Source organism: Capra hircus, chromosome 8 (genome assembly GCF_001704415.2).
Source record: "Capra hircus breed San Clemente chromosome 8, ASM170441v1, whole genome shotgun sequence".
Classification (NCBI taxonomy): Eukaryota; Metazoa; Chordata; class Mammalia; order Artiodactyla; family Bovidae; genus Capra; species Capra hircus.
Window position 1 is genome coordinate 107,207,582 of NC_030815.1, and position 23,869 is coordinate 107,231,450.

At 41.2% G+C, this 23,869-nt stretch overlaps 1 long non-coding RNA gene across 1 annotated transcript; it reads right to left on the reverse strand.

The window, feature by feature from the left end:
• Positions 17,147-18,577, reverse strand: LOC108636649. The gene is made up of 2 exons (XR_001918509.1): positions 18,503-18,577; positions 17,147-17,701 (listed from the first exon to the last, which is right to left on the reverse strand). It is a non-coding gene; the product is annotated as an uncharacterized LOC108636649 (long non-coding RNA).

The following is a 23,869-nucleotide window of genomic DNA, read 5'->3' on the forward strand; positions in this document are numbered from 1 at the left end:
AGACTCCATTTTAGTTAGTGAAGCCAGCATAAGAAAGGATTAGCTGAGATCCTGAAACCCTTCTGTTGTAGGAAAACTGGCAAGAAACTAAATGTAATGGCTAAAATTCTAACCTTTGACTTGTTGCCATAAGAGGCTTTAGTAGCCCTAGTCTGTTTGTCTTTCTCTCTCTTACACACACACACACACACACACACGCACGCACGCATGTATGCACACCACCACAGATTTTTTCCAGTGTAAGTATGACCTCAGTGTTGTGTAGAGCACATTTATAACAGAAATCACTTTTTTTGCTTACCAAAAATTCAAATGTAGCTAGGTATCCTGTATTTATATTTACAGAAATTGGCAATCCTGAGTCTTAGGTTCTCCAGAGAAAATTTTGGCAGAGAGTTTTTTTTTTTCCCTTTCTTTGAGCTCTGAACTGCATGGTCAAGTAACCCTGAGAGATAATAGTATATGATTGCCCATGCTTCAAGCATTAATTTGTGTTTTCATTCATGCAACATTATTTTTTCTTGGCACAATGCTACATAAAAAGGTAAATGTATCTGGTGTAATGGTAAACTAAATAGATCTGAACCTTGCCCTCATTTAACTTACAATCTAATAATTAAATTATTGTTATCTATTAGGAAAATACTCCACATGGGGAGAGATACCTATATCACCAATATGGAAATGTGTCAATACACAGTGTAAGTCAATAATCATTGTGCTAGCGTCCTTGGAGAAGGAAATGGCAACCCACTCCAGTTGCCTGGAGAATCCCAGGGACGGGGGAGCCCGATGGGCTGCCGTCTATGGGGTCGCACAGAGTCAGACACGACTGAAGCAGCTTAGCAGCAGCCGCATGTAGTGTGTAAGTGGTGGGTAGGAAGTCTTTTAAAGCAGTGGTTTCCAAACACCTGTACTGATTTTGCATCAGTACCAGACACAGTGCATGACATTTTTCAGCACTTTGCTTGTCAAACATTGTGCCCAGCGTTTCATTTAAAACTCAAAGCAGCACTAAGAGGTAAACCCAGTTATCATCTCCATGTCACTAATAAGGAAGGTGGGGATGACAAAGTTAAATAAATTGCCCAAATGTGTATAAACAGGATGTGCTAAGACTGAAATTTCAACAGCAATCTGACTGTTCAGAACAGATGCTCTTAACCTCTGTGCTCTGCTATTGAAGAACAACTTAGGAAACCTGCTAAATCGTATAGATCCCTGAGTTTCTGAATCCATAAGTTTGGAGTAAGATTGAAGAATATATTTTGAACAAGCTCCCTCGGTGAGTCTGATAGCAGCAAGATCTGTGTCTCCTCATTCTCACAGAAATGCGAATCAAAACCACAATGAGGTACCATCTCACACTGGTCAGAATGGCTGCTATCAAAAAGTCTACAAACAATAAATGCTGGAGAGGGTGCAGAGAAAAGGGAACCCTCTTACACTGTCGGTGGGAATGCAAACTAGTACAGCCACTATGGAGAACGGTGTGGAGGTTCCTTAAAAAACTGGAACTAGAACTCCCATACGACCCAGCAGTCTCACTGTTGGCATACACACCAAGAAAACCAGAATTGAAAGAGACACGTGTACCCCCAGTGATCACTGCAGCACTGTTTATAATAGCCAGGACCTGGAAGCAACCTAGATGTCCATCGGCAGATGAATGGATAAGAAAGCTGTGGTACATATACACAATGGAATATTACTTAGCCATTAAAAAGAATGCATTTGAATCAGTTCTAATAAGGTAGATGAAACTGGAGCCTATTATACAGAGTGAAGTAAGTCAGAAAGAAAAACACCAATACAGTATACTAACGCATATATATGGAATTTAGAAAGATGGTAACGATGACTCTGTTGAGAGACAGCAAAAGAGACACAGATGTAAAGAACGGTCTTTTGGACTCTGTGGGAGAAGGTGAGCGTGGGATAATTTGAGAGAATAGCACTGAAACATGTATATTATATGGGAAACAGATCGCTAGTCCAGGTTCAATGCATGAGACAGGGCGCTCAGGGCTGGTGCACTGGGATGACCCAGAGGGATGGGATGGGAAGGGAGGTGGGAGGGGTTTCAGGATGGGGAACACATGTGCAGCCATGCCTGATTCATGTCAATGTATGGCAAAAACCACTACAATATTGTAAAGTAATTAGCCTCCAATGGGGGAAAAAAAAAATCTGTGTCTCCCTGATTTGCACTATCATTATAACCTAACCTAGCCAAAACAATCTGGAGTACTTTTAAACTGTCAGTTCCTAAGACCTGGGCTGTGGGAGTTTCCTCTTAGGAGGGAAGGAGAGGCAGGAATGAGGGGCTGAGGAGAGCAAGTCCCCAGCACACATTCGCCCATCTTTTTTCCCAGACTGAATTTCTCCCAGTGCACGAAACCATTCCTAAAGTGACCTGATTCCTGCATCCCTTCCTCTGGATCACTCACCTCTCTGCTTTTGCCTGGTGAGTGACAATTTGGAAGAGAGGCAGGTTTGATCCCTGGGTCCAGAAGATCCCCTGGAGGAGGGCATGGCAACCCACTCGTGTTCTTGCCTGGAGAATCCCATGGACAGGGGAGCCTGGTGGGCCACAGTCCATGGGGTCACTCAGAGTCGGACACGCCTGAGAGGCTTGGCCCACATGCCCTGACAGTTCACCACTAAGCCTATGTTCTTTGCAGGCATGGCTTTTCCACAGAAGATTAGAAGGGAACTAGTCTGAAACATCTGGGTTTGGCCTGAAGCGTCCATTTCTTTTGCTAGATAGGGAGACGGCACGTAGAGGAAGGGGCCAGGAGTGGAGACCGATGTGGCGGTGCTGACCCAGACTTCCAGGAGGAGGTGAGGATGGGTGTCGGCAGAACTGGGTGTGGCTGACGATGAGGTCCCATGTAGCAGGAGGTGGTGGGGGGACCAACACTCTGATGAGAAAGAAAAGGGAATCAACATTCCTTTGTTTCCTTTCTTTCTCCCCTTCCCTTCTCTCCTTCCCTGTCCCTCTTTCCTTCCACACTTCCTTTCTTGCTTCTGACCCCTCCTCCTTTCCATCTTTCTTCCTTTATCAAATAAATCTTTGTTAACGCAGTTTATTATTGAGGTCTAATACCTACACAGAAAAGTGCACAGATCCCAAGTGTACATCCTGATGAATTTTCACAAAGGCAGCACAACCAAGGAGCCAGCCCCCAGATTAAGGAAGGGAACCTTATCAGGATGCTGAACTCTGACCCAACCCCCAGGTCCATCACTGTCCTCCCCCGTGAAGCTCAGCACTGTCTTGATTCATATCACCAGATATTAGTGTTTTTCTGTTTTTGAACTTTGGGAACAATACTCTGCGTACTGCTTAGCATATGGCTGATGTTGCCCAGTATTAAGCTTGTGGGATTTGTCAAAATGGTTTCACATAACAGTAAGTTGTTCTTTTTCATTTGTAAATGCTTCATTCTGGGCATGTATCAAAATGTATTAATTCTACTAGTTATGGGCATTCAGCCTATTTCCAACTTGGGGATTAAGAACCCTATGTGACAGTGCTAATAGCTATTACGAATGGCTATGCTATGGGCAGTCTTAGGCCTTTCCTGGGCAAACATTCCTGTAGGTAGCTTTTGGGTATATGGCCATGAAAAGAACCCTGAGGTCATATGGTGAGTATGTTCACTTACAGGGGATATTGCCAGGCAGCTTACCAGGCACCTGTTTTAATCCGCAGCCTAGCAGTAATTGAGAGTTGTAGCTGCTCTACATTCCCTTTTATTAAAGGTCGATCTCCATTAACCCGTACAGTATTATTTACCGAAATGACCTTCTTTTCCCTCCTGAATTTCTATTTCACCTCTTCCTTAAGTGAAGTGAAAACATTTACTCAATGCATATCCACTGATACGGTTCTGTACTAAGTCCTGGTACCAGACAGAAGATGTTCATTGAGCATGTACTCTGATCTCAGTCCTCTACTGCAAATACCACAGAAACCGTCTTTTCGACCCTAGCCTGCGTTCGAGTTGGGGTGATGCATAGTAAATAGGGAGCCACCGAGTGAATCGTGTTTCATGGGATGCGTAGGAAACGAGAAGAAAGGGAAAAGCAAAGGTGGCTGTGGTCTCAGAGAATGCAGGAAGAGCTGCATAGTGGGTGGGGTGGAAGAAGGGGTCTCTGAGAAGGTAAGAGTTAAACAGAGACCTGCAGGAGCATGCCAGCACTCTAAGGACAGACTTTTTTTTTCTGATGTGAGAAACATCAGCTGTATGGTAGCAGAAGGAGCACCTGATGTGGCTCCTGCTGGGATCTCTCTGCAGGTGAGTTTGGTGGAGAGGTGTGAATGATGCAGGAAGCGCCTGCCGAGGAGAAACAGGCAAGCCTGGGGTCAGCTAGTGGCTGTGCCTTATAGTAAAGGTTTCTGTTTTCTTATCAGGGTGCCACGGAGAGCCATTGGTGAGCTTTAGTGGACAAAACAACACATTCTATAATTTACATGGTTGTGTAGAAAACAGCAACAACAACAAGCATTTTGTTTGAGGAGGTGAAGCAAAGCCAAAGGAGGGGTAGGGATTCTGCAGTGGAAGACGGTAGGGACAGAGCGGGGTCTGAGGGGGACCAAGTATCTCTTTCTCAGTTTCTCAGTTGAGAGCTTTGTTTTCCATCTGGTGAAGAGCCCCGCCTTTTTCTTGGCTGTAAGGAATCTGAGCATTAGCAGTCCCTTCCAACCAATCTGGTAGGTCATCCATATGATCCTGTCATCTTATCTATTTGTTCACTGTGCTTGAATCCTGCCTCCCCAACTCACTTACAGACCCTGTAAAGGAAAGGACACCTTTCATCTCTATGTTCTTCAGGATAGAAAGCAGAAGAGATCCTAAGCTGGGGGAGGAAATGGTAGAGATAATGATCTCGATTCTGGCATTTGAAAACCATGAACTTTATGGGACATTCTAGTGATGCCTCTGAGAGGGGACGAACATCTGGGTTTCATATACCCTGAGCTTGCCAGGGTACTTCTTACTGTGGCTGAGAGAATGATGGGCTTGGTGTTAAAGGGCAAAACTCGTCGGGCTTGTCATTTTACCCTTGCCATTTGCTCTGTGGAACCTCGAGTCACATCTTTCTGGGCATCCGTTTTCTCATCTCCAAAAGGGGGATGGCTCTTCCCTTAGTGCCTGCGTCTCAACATTAACTTCAGGATGGGTTGAGCTATTTTATGTGTAAAGGGTGGAATGCCTTTCAACAGAAAGGAATTGTTAATCTATTCAGGATCCACTTGCGGCCTTCTGCCCACTAATTTCTGCCATTACCATCAGGGCTGTCCCTCTGTGCTCATGTATGGCGGGGAGTTTAATTCCCTGGGGATTGGCAATTATGCTGTATTAAAGGCTTTCTTTTAAACAAGATGCTTTCCTGCCAGCCATCCTTGGATGTCTGTTAGGACAAGAGCCTTCTTCATCGGCCACTAGATGGCGCCAGAATTCCTCTCTGCCTTTTCCTCCTCCTATCACCGCCTCTCCAGCTCCCACCCATGCTACAATTTGCATCTACCCCGGCTCCACTGGGGTTGAGATGAATTTGTTTGCTGGGAAAATCGTTTCTCCCTCAGGAATCTGTGGGACAGAAAGTGCCTCGTGGCCTCAGCTGTTGTGGAACTTTCTCTTCCCTTGGTCTTTACCTCCACATAGCCTCCCAATACACTCCAAACTCGATCCTTAACCGAAATTTAGGAGAAGGAAAAAAATGTGGGCAGTGGCTTTTGGGAGTTCTCATATCTCTGGGAACCCTATTCCTGGGGCCAAATAACACACCACTTCTGTTTATATACCCGGTGCATGATGCCTGCCAAGCTGTTCCTAATAAAGACATTATCTGCCTTCTCTTCCCCTCCCGAAGCGCCAGGAGAGAATTCTCCCATATTGTCACTGCTTCCTTTCCAGGTGGCCAGAGGAACCCGTCCCCGGATTTTCTCCCTTTGGGATTTGTAGTCATTAGTTAGGCCAGGTGATTCTCCTCCGAAGAACACACTCATTCTTCAAGCAGCTCAACCCAGCCAGCTTTCCCTCCTGCTGCTAACACGGGGCCTCTTTCGCTCCCTCTCATTCAAAGACCAGAGGATCGCAGCACCTCACAGATGGCAGGGCAGAGAGAGCTTTGCATACCCTCCCGTGCAAAGACTCTCAAACTTCAGCATCAGAACCACCAGGAAGGCTACCTAAAACACAGGTGTCTCCACCTGCCCCAGAGTTTCTGATGCGATGTTTTTGGAGTGGAGCCCCCAAATGTGCCTTTCTCGCAGGTTCCACACTGGTGCCCATGCTGTTGTTCTGGGGACCACACTCCAAGAACCATTGGTCTACTTGCAATCCTATTATTTCACAGGCTTGGAAACTGAGGCTCAATGGAACAAAATGATTGCTCAAAGCCACAGAGCAAATTGAAATTAGCTAGGAATTCAGGAAGGCTTCCCAGGTGGTGCAGCGGTAAAGAATCTGGCTGCCGTGCAGGAGAAGCAAGAGACACAGGTTTGATTTCTGGGTTGGGAAGATCCTCTGGAGGAGGAAATTGCAATCCATGCCAGTGTTCTTTCCTGGAAAATTCCATGGACAGAAAAGCCTGGTGGGCCACAGTTCATGGGGTCACAAAGAATTAAGACGTGACTGAGCACACACACATAGAGAAATTCAGGAGTCTCTTAAGCAAAAAGAGTTTAAGTCCTCATTCAAATAGGAGCTGGTTAGAAATTTCCCTCCGTACTCTTTATGGAGAAAGGATTTGTTGAGCAAATTTACAGAGGAAATCAGATTGTGGGGGAAATGTTTAATCTGTATTTAATCACTTAAAATAGAGTTCTATTATTTTTGAGTTTGAATTAAAGCATGAACTAGATGGAACCTGTTTCCAAGTAAAGGGACTGACCTGTTAGTGTTGCCGCGATGGTGATATTCTATCGGCCACTGCTCTTAGGCATAATTCCAGGGAGAGTTCCTCCATTGACTGACTCTTCCAACTATTTGTCTGCACATACTCTACCTTCACCAAATCAGAATTTCTTCCCTGTAATAATTTTAACACGTTGCCTTTATTAAGACAGCCAAATGTGAACGGACTAATTCAATCTTCACTTAAAGAGGTTTATTCTAATAAATTTCCCCAAAGTGTGGTTTGCCTAACTTTTTGTAGAAAATGGCATGTTTTTAAGTGTGTGTGTGCAGTTATCTTAATAATAACATGTATAGTTATGGATTTCCATATATCCTTCACTATCTCCCAGAGTTTACTCAATGGACATGAGTTTGAGCAAACTCCAGGAAATAGTGAAGGACAGGGAAGCCTGGTATGCTGCAGTCCATGGGGTCTCAAAATGTCAGACATGACTGAGCAACTGAACAACAAATAACATACTTGTAGATTTCTATATCCCTCTATCTTCTATTGAGGCCAAGAGACACTGATTTTCAAGTAGTGGTAATAATATTAAGTTCCATTTTAAATGCACTGTCTGAAAAATGAGAGTTAATTTAAACTGAGCAGTATCAATTGAGGAAAGGAGAGAGTATGCAAATGCGGCCAAACTCATTCAGATCATATTTGAATGAGTAAAGTTTGAGACACACCATGACAGTCTCCGGCCCACAGCTGAAACTCATACTCTTCATGTTTAGGGGTGTTGAAGGAGAGGTTGAGTAACTTGGGTGGAAATGATGGAGGAATCTCTATTTTAGAGGACTTAGAGGTGACCACTCGATGCTTCTCACTGCAAAAAGCAAAGGGGAAGAGGAAGGATATACCCATTTGAATGCAGAGCTCCAAAGAATAGCAAGGAGAGACAAGAAAGCCTTCCTCAGTGATCAGTGCAAATAGAGGAAAACAACAGAGTGGGAAAGATTAGAGATCTCTTCAAGAAAATTAGAGATACCAAGGGAACATTTCATGCAAAGATGGGCTTGATAAAGGACAGAAATTCTATGGACCTAACAGAAGCAGAAGATATTGAGAAGAGATGGTGAGAATACACAGAAGAACTGTACAAAAAATATCTTCATGACCCAGATAACCATGATGGTGTGATCACTCACGTAGAGCCAGATATCCTGGAATGTGAAGTCAAGTGGGCCTTAGGAAGAATCACAACAAACAAAGCTAGTGGAGGTGATGGAATTCCAGTTGAGCTATTTCAAATCCTGAAAGATGGTGCTGTGAAAGTGCTGCACTCAATATGTCAGGAAATTTGGAAAACTCAGCAGTGGCCACAGGACTGGAAAAGGTCAGTTTTCATTCCAATCCCTAAGAAAGGCAATGACAAAGAATGCTCAAAGTACCGCACAACTGCACTCATCTCACACGCTAGTAAAGTGATGCTTAAAATTCTCCAAGACAGGCTTAAACAATATGTGAACTGTGAACTTCCAGATATTCAAGGTGGTTTTAGAAAAGGCAGAAGAACCAGAGATCAAATTGCCAACATCCACTGGGTCATTGAAAAAGCAAGAGAGTTCCAGAAAAACGCCTATTTCTGCTTTATTGGCTATTCCAAAGTCTTTGACTATGCAGATCACCACGAACAGTGGAAAATTCTGAAAGAGATGGGAATACCAGACCACCTTACCTGCCTCTTGAGAAACCTATATGCAGGTCAGGAAGCAACAGTTAGAACTGAACATGGAACAACAGACTGGTTCCAAACAGGAAAAGGAGTATGTCAAGGCTGTATATTGTCACCCTGCTTATTTAAATTATATGCAGAGTACATCATGCAAAATGCTGGACTGGATGAAGCACAAGCTGGAATCAAGATTGCAAGGAGAAATATCATTAACCTCAGGTATACAGATGACACCTTATAGAAGAGAATGAAGAAGAACTAAAGAGCCTCTTGATGAAAGTGAAAGAGGAGAGTAAAAAAGTTGGCTTAAAGCTCAACATTCAGAAAACTAAGATCATGGCATTTGGTCCCATCACTTTATGGAAAATAGATGGAGAAACATTGGAAACAGTGGCTGACTTTATTTTGGGGGGCTTCAAAATCAATGCAAGTGATGACTGCAGCCATGAAATTAAAAGACACTTACTCCTTGGAAAGAAAGATATGACCAACCTAGATAGCGTATTGAAAAGCAGAGACATTACTTTGCAAACAAAGGTCCATCTAGTCAAGGCTATGGTTTTTCCAGTGCTCATGTATGGATGTGAGAGTTGGATTATAAAGAAAGCTGAGTGGGGAAAAATTGATGATTTTGAACTGTGGTGTTGGAGAAGACTCTTGAGAGTCCCTTGGACTGCAAGGAGATCCAACCAGTCCATTCTAAAGGAGATCAGTCCTGGGTGTTCATTGGAAGGACTGATATTGAAGCTGAAACTCCAATACTTTGGCCACCTCATGTGAAGAGCTGACTCATTGGAAAAGACTGATGCTGAGAGGCATTGGGGGCAAGAGGAGAAGGGGACAACAGAGGATGAGATGGTTGGATGGCATCACGGACTTGATGGACATGAGTTTGGGTAAACTCTGGGAGTTGGTGATGGACAGGGAGGCCTGGTGTGCTGTGGTCCATGGGGTTGAAAAGAGTCTGACATGACTGAGCTACTGAACTGAACTGAGAGGTGACCACCAGTCCTGAAATTTGATTTTCCTTACTAGTCCATTAATCTGTCAAGTTATGTCAACATCCATAATTTTGGATATATTATTCTATCTTGGGATGGGGTTCTATCTTCTGTGGGCACAGATCTACCCTTTCCTAAAAATTTAGTCCACGTGACATGCAACCTTCCCTGAAGTTCTCATTTCACCTCCTCCTCCTTCTGTTCTGTATTCTTTTGGGTTCTATGCTCTGCAACTTCATAGTCTTATTGATCCAGTCAACATTTACCAAATACCTACAATGGACCAGATACTGGCCATTAATGGTTGGCCTTGCCATTGGGTGAGTTCACATATCAGACAGACGGGCAGATAAGGAATCCAATGGTACTGTTGTGAGCTGAACTGTGGGTCCTCTAAATTTGTATGTTGAAGTCTTAATCTCCAGTGCCTCAGAATCTTAATGTATTTGAGATGAGGCCTTCTAAGCGTTGCAGTGAGGTTATATGGGTGGTCACTAATCCAATACAACTGGTGCACTGATAAAAAAGGGAAGATTTAAGATGCAGATAACAGAGATCAAGGGGCAACGATTTGAGGATGCAGAAAGGAAGTGGCTGTCTGGAATCCAAGGACAGAGGTCTTAGAAGAAACCGAATTTGCTGACACCTTGATCATGAACTTTCAATCTCCAGAATTTGGAGAAAACAAATTTCCACTGCTCAAGTCACCCAGTTTGTGGTGTTTTGTTAGGACAGCCCTACAATACTAATATATAGAGGTCTGGGTGCTCAGCAAGGAAAACCGGTGTAAAATCTCTTCACAGAGAAAGAGCCAGGGATACTCTCAAAGGGGAAGGTGAGTTTATTAGGAGCACATGAAGGAAGGGCATTCTCAGAAACATGCAAAACCAGTGGTTTGTCTGTCTGCTCTTAGTCTACACCAGTGCACAACTGAAGCATTTTTTATAAAGTGAATGTTGGAAGGATCAGTTCAGTTCAGTCAGTCATGGCTGACTCTTTGCAACCCCATGGACTGCAGCATGCCAGGCCTCCCTGTCCATCACCAGTTCCCAAAGCTTGCTCAAACTCATGTCCATCGAGTCGATGATGCCATCCAACCATCTCATCCTCTGTCGTCCCCTTCTCCTGCCTTCAGTCTTTCCCAGCATAAGTCTATCAATGGGATAAGATGAAGGTGAATTAATAGATTTATAGAAAATTACATTATAAAGTTTAAGATGCATTTGCTATCTGTTGTTAAGTCAACGGTGTCCTATAGCCTACAGAGAAAAGTGCTAGCATTCTGCCAGGTGAGTTCAGGAATTAAAAATCAAACAAAAAAATAAATATAGGCAAATAGCATTTACTAGCCATTTATCACGTAAAAATCATTCTGGTGACTGGTGTGATGGTTTAAAGATGAAATAAAGAAAATAATGGCAATGGAAGGTGGTCTGATAAAGACAGACTCTATTGTCTGTATGTACTTGGCTGAAGCTTAGTGAGGGGGTGGTCCATTTTTCTCCTATTTGCTATTTAGTCTCCTATACCTGGCATAGTCTTTGGAACCTGAGAGATTCTAAATAAATAGTTTTTGAGTTAATTTATGAATGATTATTAGAAATCTGAATTATAAAATAACAAGGCCTATGCTTCTATTCTGGTTTTGGTATAATCTTATTATAAAGTGTTAAGTAGGTTATTGGGTATAAGATTTTCTTCTGCATGATAAAGATATTTGAGCAGAAACATTATAGTCAAGATAGTTTTATTGTAAAACAGTACACGCATAGTAGTTAAAAGCATAGATAGAACCAGGTTCTAATCTGACTCCCCCAGGATCTACTCAATCTCTTTGAGATTTATTCTCTCATATGCAAAAATAAGGTCAATCTGGTGGTTTTATATATATTCTGAATTAAAGAAAAAATAAGCACCCTTGCTATTCATGATTTTTTTTAAATACAAGACTATATGAAGAAGAGAATAAAATAACTTTTTCTCACCCATCAAGTAATAAGCACTGAAAAGATTTTTGATATATTTCCTTTCAAGCTTTTTTCACACATATTTGTATATATTACAAATCTGGCATCCTTCTACATTTTCAAATTGTACACAGTTTTGCCACCTCATGTTACACAGAGAATATTTTCTTATGCCATTAAATATTTCTTGTAGATACCATTTAAATGGCTCTGTAACATTCCGGACTATGTATTTATTATGATTTATTCAATCATTCTGCTAATTTTGGTCATTTGGCTTGCTTCCAGTTTTCAACATCAAGGGTTATATTGCTGTGAGCCTCTTGACCCAAAGACTCACGTAAGGGAATCTTTAAGTCAATAGTGTCAGCTAATTTTAAGGCTCCTGATATATACTGGTAAAATGTTTTTATAGTAAGTGTTGTGCTATTTATATTCCTACTATAGTTATTAGCTTTTGCTAGGTTATGTTGCAGTAAAAACAACATTAACATTTCAGATGCCAGTGGATTCAACAACCAAGGCTGATTTCCTGCTCACAGTATTCTCGTATTGTGGATCGGTCTTGGCTCTTGTCTTTGTGTATCCTTTTTTTTTCTGGAATCCGGGATAAAGCAGCATCTCTACCTGGGGATGCTGGGACATCTGGGAAAAGAGCAAGGTACAAGTACATGGTACCTCTTAGTGTGCCCACATAAAGAGCAGGCCGCTTTCCACATACCATTGGCTGCAGTAAGTCGCATGGTCAAGCTCACCATAATAAGATGAGAAAGATACTTCTCCCCTAGAAAAGGGTATAGCCAGGAGCCCTATATAGATGGAATAGGTAGAGAATGGCAGCAAGCATTTAGAACCAACAATGCAGTCTGCCAACATTGCAATAATTCTCACTTTCCTGCAGCCTCACTAATACCAAGAATGACAGCTGCTAAATTTTAAATATTTGCACGTTTGATAGGGGAAGGTGATAACACCTAATGTAACTTCAAACATTTATATACATATGAGACTCAGAATATATTCACGGTTTGTACCATAAGTTTGCTTCGTTCAGGATCCTTGCCCTGTTTCTATCATAGTTTGTCTTTTGAAATGAAGTGTTCATTTTTTTATTATTACTATTAAGAACATCAAGACCTTACCCATCAAGGTTAGTGTGCTTTTTTTTCTCTGATTTTACCTTAAATTTATTTATATTACTTTTGATAAATGGTGCATTAAAATTCACATGTAGTCAAATTTATCACTTTTCTTTGTAATTTATTTCACCACTTTCTGCTTAGAAAGTGCTTTCATTTCCTAGAATCAGACTCATTTGTCCTATTCTTTCTTTTACAATGTTGTTTAACGCTTTAACCCATATATGTTTATTTTGCAGTTAGAGTATGGGGTGAGGATAAAAATTTGACCTTGCAGAAGTGAATCAGCATATGAGCTATACCTTTCTGTGTCTGTTATTTTCTTCTTTACCTTTTTAATTGGAAACAGAAGCGCAAAGCAGAAAGCATACCGATGGGGGGTGGGTGGGAGGGTCAACTGACATGAATTTTAGAAATAGCTCAGAGATTAATTGTTGTATGAATTTTAAGCAATTCAAATAACTTTCCTGGCTCTCTGTCACTTCATCTGCAAAATGAAAACATTGGAGCTCAAAGAGGCTGTTTATCCCCAAATCTCTTTGGCTCCTGTCTAGGTCTAGCGTATATTATACATCCTATCCTTGCCTGAGCCTATGGCCGTGGTAGATGCAGCTAATGCAATGGGCCAGTTCTTCTTTCTCAGTTAAAATGATCAAAGAAATCTTCTTGCAATAACCCAAGAAGCTGCCAAATCAGATAGCTGCTGAATAGATACTTGAATTAGGAATATCTGTTCTTAGATAATTATGTTTGTGCTATTCTGAAATTGCCTTGCTACCGTGCAATTTAGTGTGTTTTCATCCCACTCATATCCAATGTTCTAACTCAACTCAATCACCCTTTATTCTGTGTTCATATACATAAAGATTTGTAAATAGACCTTACGTTTTTCCTGTAACTATGGACTATGGTGGCTTCCCAGGTGGCACAGCAGTAAATAACCTGTCTGCCAATGCAGGAGACACAAGAGACGTGGGTTTGACCCCTGGGTCAGGAAGATCTCCTGGAGTATGAAATGGCAACTCACTCCAGGATTCATGCCTGGACAATCCCATGGACAGAAAAGCCTGGTAGGCAACAGTCCATGGGGTTGCGAAGAGTCGGGCAAGACTGAGTGGCTGAGCACACGCGAGCTACAGACTGCAAGCTCTGTGCTCACAAAGACACCATCACCGTTGTGCTCTACCATACTGTAAATTACCTTAGAGCTCAGTACAGTCCCAATCATTCTTTATGTGTGACAGACTAGAACAAACTATTCCAACACTCTTGAAAGTGAAGGCGTTGATCACTGGGTTTTGTCTGACCCTTTGTGACTCCGTGGACTATAGCCTGCCAAGTCCCTCTGTCCATGCGATTTCCCAGGCAAAAATACTGGAATGGGTAGCCATTCCCTTCTCCAGGGGATCTTCCTGATTGAACCAGACCCAGGGACTGAACCCAGGTCTCCTGCATTGCAGGCAGATTCTTTTACCATCTGAGCCATCAACACTCTTAGTGTAATTTAAAAAAAAAAAGAAAAAGGTGTTGGAATAGTTTGTTGTAGTCTGACACATAAACACATACAACTAGCCAAAGATTTTCAGGTTAGTAGTGACAGAGTAGAAACCAGCATCGAGACCTATAGACTTTCAAACCCAGTTCTTTCAAATACAATAAATCCCTTCTCCTATGAAGTTAACCATAAATCTCTCCATTCATATCGAGGCCTAGAGCGGTGAGCATTCCTCTTTAGCTGGCCAGGAGGAGAAATGAAACATTTACTTTTGTTTTCAATTGCTAGTAGCAAAAGGATATTGATATGGTCAAGATGGAGCATTACAATCAAAATTATTTAGCAAATAAAAGGTGGCATAAATTAGAAGCATTTTCTTTCACTGTGATTTAAAGAGTTAGTATTATGCCAGCCTCATAGAACATTCGAGGGGTGGGTTTATGGATGGATCGGGCAATATATCAAAAATAGCATTAAGGACCAATGAGTTAGATATGGCAAAAGGCCACTGCAGAGTAAATGAATGGTCATCCACAGAGGCTGTTCTCAGGGGGTGTTGAATCATTTTCCCTGATATATGTTAACACAGGACAAGTATGCTTACAGAATGTTCAATATATAAGAATGTGTTGTTATGCTTTGTTTCAACTCTTTTGTTAATTTAGAAGTTTAAGGTTATGCCATCTACCCAACATCACAGAATGAGCCAAAGGAATAGCAGATGAATTAGTTATCTATTGTCATGTAACAAATTACCCCAAAACATAAAGGTTCAAAGCAATAGCCGACCTTTAGTATTTATTAGAGTTTGCATCCATGAGAAATCTTAGCGTTATCAGTGAGTTTCCATCACAGAATCTCTTATAAGATTGCAGTCAAGATAGTCACTGGAATTACAGTCATCTGAAGTCTCAACTGGGTCTGAAGGATTTGCTTCCCAGGTAGCTACCTCCTATGTCCAGCAGATTGGTAATAGCTGGAGGAGGCCTCAACTTCATCCTACATGGTCCCCTCCATAGGCTGTTTGAACGTCCCCTTGTTATGGCAGCTGGTTTCTCCCAGAGTGAGCAATCCAAACGAGATCAAAGCCCAAATCCTAACATCTTTAAAGATTACGTGTTAGATGTCACCCAGTGTGATTTCTGTAACATCCAATTGCTTACAAAGTCAGCCCTATTTGATCTAGAAGGGAACTAACCTCACAAAAGCATGGATATCAGGAGGTCAGGATCATTGGAGGATGAAGGATTTAGAAGAATACCTAGTGTATCATACTTTTACTAAGTTTTGTTTTAGGCTATTACTATTAATACTAATTAATATCTCTATATTGGGTTTCCCAGGTGGCTCTAGTGGTAAAGAACCAGGCTGCCAATGCAGGAGACTTAAGAGATGTGGGTTTGATCCCTGGGTTTGGAAGATCCCCTGGAGGAGGGCATGGCAAACCACTCCAGTATCCTTACCTGGAGAATCCCATGAACAGAGGAGCTGGTGGGCTACAGTTCAAAGGGTCGCAAAGAATCAGACACGACTAAAGTGACTTAGCATGCATCACTAGATTAATATAGTATTGCATCATAATTTTTAAGGTTCATAGTTTATTTTTTGTTTGTTACTGTAGTTTAATTTTTGTAGGTTAAAGAAAGGAGATAAAAACAATTGGTAATAGAGTGGGAATCTGGATTCCTTGACTGTGGTCTTTATAACCAATGTAAGTTTTAAATCTACCCTTAAAAAATTAGAAAAAAAAATTAAATATCAGTATCTTATTCATATTCAAATATGAATACAGACAGCATATTAAAAAGCAGAGACATTACTTTGCCAACAAAGGTCTGTCTAGCCAAGGCTATGGTTTTTCCAGTAGTCATGTATGGATGTGAGAGTTGGACCATAAAGAAAACTAAGGGCTGAAGAATTGATGCTTTTGAACTGTGGTATTGGAGAAGACTCTTGAGAGTCCCTTGGACTGCAAGGAGATAAAAACCAGTCAACCCTAAAGGCAATCAGTCCTGAATATTCATTGGAAGGACTGATGCTGAAGCTGAAACTCCAATACTTTGGCCACCTGATGTGAAAGACTGACTCATTAGAAAAGACCCTGATGCTGGGAAAGATTGAAGGCAGGAGGAGAAGGGGACGACAGAGGATGAGATGGTTGGATGGCATCACCGACTCGATGGACATGAGTTTGAGTGAACTCCAGGAGTTGGTGATGGACAGTGGGGCCTGGCATGCTGCGGTCCAGGGGGTCACAGAGTCAGATACGACTGAGCGACTGAACTGACTGATGAATAGCGAGGAGGAACAGCATATGCAAATAACTGTAATACAGGCTATAGAGTAACAAGAAGGGTCACCGGAAACATTCTCAAAACATTCTGTGAGAGTTTGGGCTTTTTGGAAATTGTGTAGAATGGAGAGAGACTTAAGGGAGAGAGGTCATTTCCATGAATTATTTAGAGATAATTAGATTTTAAAAAGAAAAAAACAATAGGAAAGAGGGAACAGAACAAGTATAAATGTGATGGTGAGGAATCAGAGTACCTCTGGGACAAAGGGAAAAGCAGTTTCATTTGGCCGACACATGGAGGGAGGCGATAACTGCGAAGTTTATTCTTTAGGCAATAGCAGAAACACCGCAAGGGGAGAATGGCCTGAGAAACAGTCGTCAGGCAGTTTTTACAAATTGAACGAGAGGAGCAAGAAAATGGATGTTAAGAGATCAGTTAGGAGGCAGTTGTACAAGGTACTTAAGTTTCAATGTGAATCTAAAAAAATAAGTGTCAAAGAATAAAAATAGCTCACTTTTTAATATTTTTAGTAGACAGCCTTATATTTTTAAGATTAGATTTGTAGCTTTGGGCATCTGATTGGGTGTGGGTGCTGAGGAGGAAGCATTAACCAAACATTCTTTCTGCTAGAGCCAAATGGGTTGGATTTAGTTAACATGGTCTCTGTTTTCTTTCTTTATTCACTCAAGACCATTTGTGAGTGACTGCATTGTTCTGGTTGCTATGAAAATTCTCTGAAGTGAAGACGAAGACTCAACTTACGCCCTATTTCTTTGTTTCCCTTAGGGAAAAATGTGTTCAGAAAAGGTGTTGAGGCTTGTTGCCTTTGATTCCTGTCCTCCTGTTTGCTCTTGAATTCACTGCAGTGTGGTCTTTGTCCCCAGGGTTTTACTGAAGTTGTTTGTGCCACGTTCACCAAGGACCCCCTCCACGGGGGCAAAGCCAATGGGCAGTTCTGTCCAGCTCTTCCTTCACAGGTCTTTGCCCAGTTCCTCTTTTGCTCCTTCTTGTCACTTGTCATCTGACTTCCTTGACTCCTCTGCTGATTTTCCTTCTGCTATTACTACATAATTTTCTACTGGTTTCGGTTACAAGATTTATTTTAGTGGTTCCTCTTCTTCCTATTTTTTAAAGGTTCAAGTGTCTGAGGGCTCATTCTCTCCCCTTCTCTTCTGTATCAGCACCACTCTCTTGGCGACCCCATGTAGTCACCTGGATTAAAATACTGTCTTGGTGTTAAAGATGTCCAATTTTGTATTTTTATTTTAGACTTTTCTCTTGTCCTCTAACTCATATCTCTCCATCTGCTTACTCATTATACCCATACATCTAGAATTGATATTTCAAATCAGAAGTCCAAAACTGAACTAATCTTTTCTCCAAATCTATTTTTGACATAGGCTTTCCCATCCAAGTTGGAGGTGTTTTCTTCCTTGTATTAATCCTTGGCTTCCTCCTCTTTACACCACCGCATTCAATAAATATATCAGATTTAATTGGCCCTGCTATCACAATAAGTCCAAAATCCTTTCTACCATGCTGGTTTGCATCCCCACATCACCACCTTTTCTCACTTGTATCACTGCCTTGCCTGCTGTATTTGCCCTCTCTTGCCACACCCAAGCAATCTAAATTCAATATGATAGGAACAATTATTTGAAAATATAAGTCATAATAGATAGCTTCATTGTTTAAAATACTGTATTGGTTCCACAATTCACTCACTGAAAAATTAAAGTCCATTTAATCATCTACAAGGTCCTTCTAGTCTTCTCACTGTCAAAATCATATTACTCCCTAAGATAATGTTTTATCCCTTCCTACTACTTTTGTCCTTGCTCATTTTTCCTCTAGATTGTCTGGCTGTTTAGCCGTTTGGCAACCCACCAAGAACAGTCATATCTTAGGAGTTTTGTACTTGTTTTCTTTGATTTGAATTTTCTTGTCACCAGCATCAACAAGGGTGATTCTCTTCCTTTCTCAAGTCTAATGAAATGTGCTACTCAAGGATACCTGCCCTGTGGCCCTTGTTTGCAACTTCAAGCTATTTCCTCCACTGAAGCTCTCTCTGGTTATCTTTATCTCTCTATCCTTTTGTTTTTATTTCATAGGTTATATGACCACGTGACATAATAGATATGTATTTTAGTCACATGAATAAATACATTCTAATGTCTCTTCACAGTAGAATGCATCCTTCATGAGGGCAATGACCTCTGTCTTCTGTTGTTCCTATAGAAATATCTGGCTTAAAGGAGATACTCAGTACATAATAAGTGAATTGATAACAGGGTGGGAGACAGATATGTTCAGTTTAGTTCAGTCACTCAGTCGTGTCTGACTCTGCGACCCCATGAATTGCAGCATGCCAGGCGTCCCTGTCCATCAACAACTCCCAGAGTTCACTCAAACTCACATCCATCGAGTCGGTGATGCCATCCAGCCATCTCATCCTCTGTCGTCCCCTTCTCCTCCTGCCCCCAAACCCAACCAGCATCAGAGTCTTTTTCAATGAGTCAACTCTTCACATGAGGTGGCCAAAGTACTGGAGTTTCAGCTTTAGCAGCATTCCTTCTAAAGAACACCCAGGACTGATCTCCTTTAGAATGGACTGGTTGGATCTCCTTGCAGTCCAAGGGACTCTCAAGAGTCTTCTCCAACACAACAGTTCAAAACCATCAGTTCCTCAGCACTCAGCTTTCTTCACAATCCAACTCTCACATCCATACATGACCACTGGAAAAACCATAGCCTTGACTAGACAGAACTTTGTTGGCCAAGTAATGTCTCTGCTTTTTTAATATGCTCTCTAGGTTGGTCATAACTTTTCTTCCAAGGAGTAAGCATCTTTTAATTTCATGGCTGCAGTCACCATCTGCAGTGATTTTGGAGCCCCCAAAAATAAAGTCTGACACTGTTTCCACTGTTTCCCCGTCTATTTCCCATGAAGTGATGGGACCAGATACCGTGATCTTTGTTTTCTGAATGTTGAGCTTTAAGCCAACTTTTTCACTCTCCTCTTTCACTTTCATCAAGAAGCTTTTTAGTTCCTCTTCACTTTCTGCCATAAAGGTGGTGTCATCTGCATATCTGAGGTGATTGATATTTCTCCCGGCAATCTTGATTCCAGCTTGTGCTTCTTCTAGCCCAGCGTTTCTCATGATGTACTCTGCATAAAAGTTAAATAAGCAGGGTGACAATATATAGCCTTGATGTACTCCTTTTCCTACTTGGAACCAGTCTGTTGTTCCATGTCCAGTTCTAACTGTTGCTTCCTGACCTGCATATAGGTTTCTCAAGAGGCAAGCCAGGTGGTCTGGTATTCCCATCACTTTCTGAATTTTCCACAGTTTATTGTGATCCACACAGTCAAAGGCTTTGGCATATTCAATAAAGCAGAAATAGATGTTTTTCTGGAACTCTCTTGCTTTTTCCATGATCCAGCGGATGTTGGCAATTTGATCTCTGGTTCCTCTGCCTTTTCTAAAACCAGCTTGAACATCAGGAACTTCATGGTTCACGTATTGCTAAAGCCTGGCTTGGAGAATTTTGAGCATTACTTTACTAGCATGTGAGATGAGTACAATTGTGCGGTAGTTTGAGCATTCTTTGGCATTGCCTTTCTTTGGGATTGGAATGAAAACTGACCTTTTCCAGTCCTGTGGCCACTGCTGAGTTTTCCAAATATGCTGGCATATTGAGTGCAGTACTTTCACAGCATCATCTTTCAGGATTTGAAATAGCTCAACTTGGATTCTATCACCTCTACTAGCTTTGTTTGTAGTGATGCTTTCTAAGGCCCACTTGACTTCACATTCCAGGATGTCTGGGTCTAGGTGAGTGATCACACCATCATGATTATCTTGGTCATGAAGATCGTTTTTGTACAGTTCTTCTGTGTATTCTTGCCACCTCTTCTTAATATCTTCTGCTTCTGTTAGGTCCAGACCATTTCTGTCCTTTATCGAGCCCATCTTTGCATGAAATGTTCCCTTGGTATCTCTAATTTTCTTGAAGAGCTCTCTAGTCTTTCCCATTCTGTTGTTTTCCTCTATTTCTTTGCATTGATAGCTGAGGAAGGCCATTTTAAAATCTCTCCTTGCTATTCTTTGGAACTCTGCATTCAAATGGGAATATCTTTCCTTTTCTCCTTTGCTTTTCACTTCTCTTCTTTTCACAGCTATTTGTAAGGCCTCCCCAGACAGCCATTTTGCTTTTTTGCTTTTTTTTTTTTTTTAATGGAGATGTTACTATAGAAATATCTGGCACAAAGTCGATACTCAATACATAATAAGTGAATTGATAACAGTGGGGAGACAGTTATGTAAATAGAGCAAATATAATTATGACCAAGCCCTGCTGTGACAAAGAAGAAGCAGATCTCCTCCATTCGTGGGTAAAATATGTCCTTCAGAAAAGGGCTTATCTGAGTGAGTTACAGAAGTATTAATTTTGAAACTTTGATTGTTAGATTTTAATAAGAATGTAAATCCCTGTCCTTTGTATCTGTTAAAATGGAGTTTCTGATGAAGAACAGAGGCCACGTTGCCGGCTTTTCTTATCAATTGAGAGTTTACATCTTGAGGTTCAAACAATCTCACTTAAGTTAAACCTTAATTAAATACCCTGTGCTTATAGTATTTTCCCATGCCCACCTGCCAAAATTCTGCTAATTCATCAAGGCTCAGATTAAATGCAATCTCCTCCAAGAAACTCTACTTGCTTCTCGCTAATCAGAAATAAGCCCTCCCTTTAAGATATATTGGCTGGCATCCAATTCTCCTTTCTAAATTATGAACTCATTTTGAGTACAGACCTTCAGACCTACCTCTATGTTCCTTACAGTTCACCGAGAAAGTCCCTGTATACAGTTGTAGGTAGGAGGTCACACTAAATTATTTTTTAGAATCCTTCCAAACCTAATATTAGATTGGAAACACTCAATCTGGCTTCACTGATACATGTAGTTTTGGTGTACTGCCATAGGGCATATAGAATTGAACCTATGAATTTGGTTTTATGGGCCCCTTCAACCAAGTTAAAAAAGAAAAAAAAAAAAAGAGAGAGAAATCATTCAATGCCTCTTATTTCCAGGAAATGTTCTGGGCTTTTAACATGTATAATCCCATGTAATAGACAAAATAGCACCATTGAGCAAGTATAATTGTCCTTTTTTGTTCTGCAAATGAGAAAATAGAGTCTCATAAATGTTAAGTGACATCTTGAAGGTCACACATCCTGTAAGTGACAGAGCTAGAGTTCTGACCCAGTTGCATATTATTCCGCTAACTTGAAGTGCACAAGGCAAAGGAAAGGAACAAACGAGAAGTGATGGCACACTCAAAATGTTGAGGAAACAGCGGGCTGCAATAAAATGAATATGACGAATGTCACACTGGGGCGCAGTTTGTGGAACTAATTCCACAGTGCCATAAACAATTGACTTTGGAAAGAGTTCACACTAAAGCTTACAAGACAAGGAGCTATTTTTGACTCTGTCTTGAGTAAAACATTGGTGCCATCAGTGGCATTAAAGGAGGTTGCAGTGCTAAGACAGGATGAAAGTTCTATAATTAAGTTTGACATCTTCACTGGAGATCATATCAGGTATTGCTGGCTTGATGAACTTTAAGGGAAAAAAAATTAGAGTGCGCTAGAAACTGCCTGAAGGGAAAGTTATAAAATTAAAATCCATAGAATCCAAAGGAAATCAGTTTAAGAATAAATTATGAGAGTCCCTAAAGTTTTGTCTGCCACAGCACAACTAAAAAATAGGAGCTAAGAGGGTGATAATTGAGTCAGACTAGCTGGATGCAGACAGAGAAATTGTTTCAGTCCAAAGAATTCTGTTTTGAACAGTGTAAGACTAGTCTATATAATTTCGACTATGAGAGATCTAAGCAGAGAGAAAAATAAGAAAAGAGAAATCTTAAATATAATTAAAATATATATATATTGTCTTGTAGTGACTTCAAAGGTGGTTCAGTGGTAAAGAATCTGCCTTCCAATGCAGGGGATGTGGGTTCCATCCCTGGTCAGGGTATAAGATCCCACATGCCATGGGCCAGTTAAGCCCTCCCACCACTGCTAGAGAAGCCTGTGTGCTGCAAAGGAGACCTAGCATTACCAAAAAAATAATAAAATAATTAATAAAATAATAAATATATTTGTGTAGATATCAAATATATCAAATTCTTGTAGATATCAAAAATTAAGCCCTGATAGGTGCATGTGTGTGTGCTGCCATATCTGACTCTGTGACCCCAGGGACTATAGCCTGGAAGTTTCCTCTGTCCATGGGATTTTCCAGGCAAGAACGCTGGAGTGGGCTGCTGTTTTCTTCTCCAGGGGATATTCCTGACCCAGGGATGGAACCCATGTCTCATGTCTCCTGCATTGGCGGGCAGGTTCTTTACTACTAGCACCACCTGGGAAGCGAGGCAAGTCCCATACTGTATCCAATATTTTATGAAGGCAGGAAGAGAAGGGAACGACAGAGGATGAGATGATGGCATCACCGACTCAATGGACATGGGTTTGGGTGGACTCTGGGAGCTGGTGATAGACAGGGAGGCCTGGCCTGCTGCAGTTCATGGGGTCGCAAATAATCGGACACAACTGAGTGAGTGAACTGAACTTATCCTACAGATATCTCAGGATATGGGACGTGAGGTGAAATTTTGTAGACTCTGTAACAGAATGCTGGCACTTCACTAAAACATTTCTTCTTCCTGAGCACGTGTTTTCCAGCATTCCTACAATTATTTGTGTCCATGTCTTTGAATACTAGCCAGTGGAACAGGAAAAGGATTGATTAGTGTTACTTCAACCTGAGCCCATAAGACTTTCTTAAGGATGAGCATTCATGCTGTTTCCCATTCTCTTTCATTCAAATAAGTAGAACATCTTTGAGAAGCATGATTGGCGATCATGAAGGCAAGACATGAAAAGATACTTCATTTCTGAGCTGCCCAATCAATTTGGAAAGTGAACTTCTGAGGTTATTTGAGTCAGAAGTAAATCTCTATAATGCTCAACCCACCATGTATTTTGGGTTTGTGTGTGACAGTGGTGGGTATTTCCTTAAATAATATAAAGATTCCACCTCGTTAACAGACAAATAAAGAAGCAAAGACCCAGAAAAGTTAGCAGGAGGGTTAAAAATAGGGATAGAGCTCCTTAAAAACTTCTTTGTGTGAGGCTAAGGGGCTGTAGCTATGGGAAGAATCAGGACCTACTTAAAATCAGGCACTATTATATTTAAAATAGGTAACTAGCAAGGACCAGCTATATAGCACAGGAAATTATACTCAATATCTTATAATAACCTATAATGGAAAAGAATCTGGAAAAGAGTACATGTATGTGTATGTATGTATA